Here is a 548-nt window from a genome sequence, read left to right as displayed (position 1 = left end):
TCATCATCATCATCATCATCATCATCATTATTTATTACGGTCAAAGACCCATCAAACAGCATACAGGATCAAAAAAGCAAACCCAGGTTACCAAAACATTACAGAGAGGAGACATCATAAAGAGTATTAAGGAGGAGCTTGCGCTTTGCAAATGCAATAAAAAGAAATTTAGCAACATTTCTTGATATTGCAATGGATTTGTCCTCCAATAGATATTTCAGCACAAGTTCCTCAGAATGAATTGCTAGTTGTCCTTGGACCCTAAGTGACCTTAATATAGGTGTAATTAAGAGGGCTCTTTCTTCTGCATAATAAGAGCAATAAAATAAAATATGGGGGAGGGTCTCTATTGACTCAGAGGAGCATGAACAAAGTCTCAAATGCCTTGGGATACGTTGAAATCTTCCAGAAAGAACTGCCGATGGAAAAGCATCAAATCTGGCTCTGGAGAAAGCCCATCTATGATTTGGGTTGGAGATATTAGCTAAATATTGAGGAGTGGTCATATAAATTTCGGGTTTCAGAGATTTATAGAGCGGCGGAGTTGC

Source organism: Gekko japonicus, unplaced genomic scaffold (assembly GCF_001447785.1).
Source record: "Gekko japonicus isolate JY-2015 unplaced genomic scaffold, Gekko_japonicus_V1.1 scaffold2194, whole genome shotgun sequence".
Taxonomy (NCBI): Eukaryota; Metazoa; Chordata; class Lepidosauria; order Squamata; family Gekkonidae; genus Gekko; species Gekko japonicus.
This window is presented reverse-complemented; position numbering follows the sequence as displayed.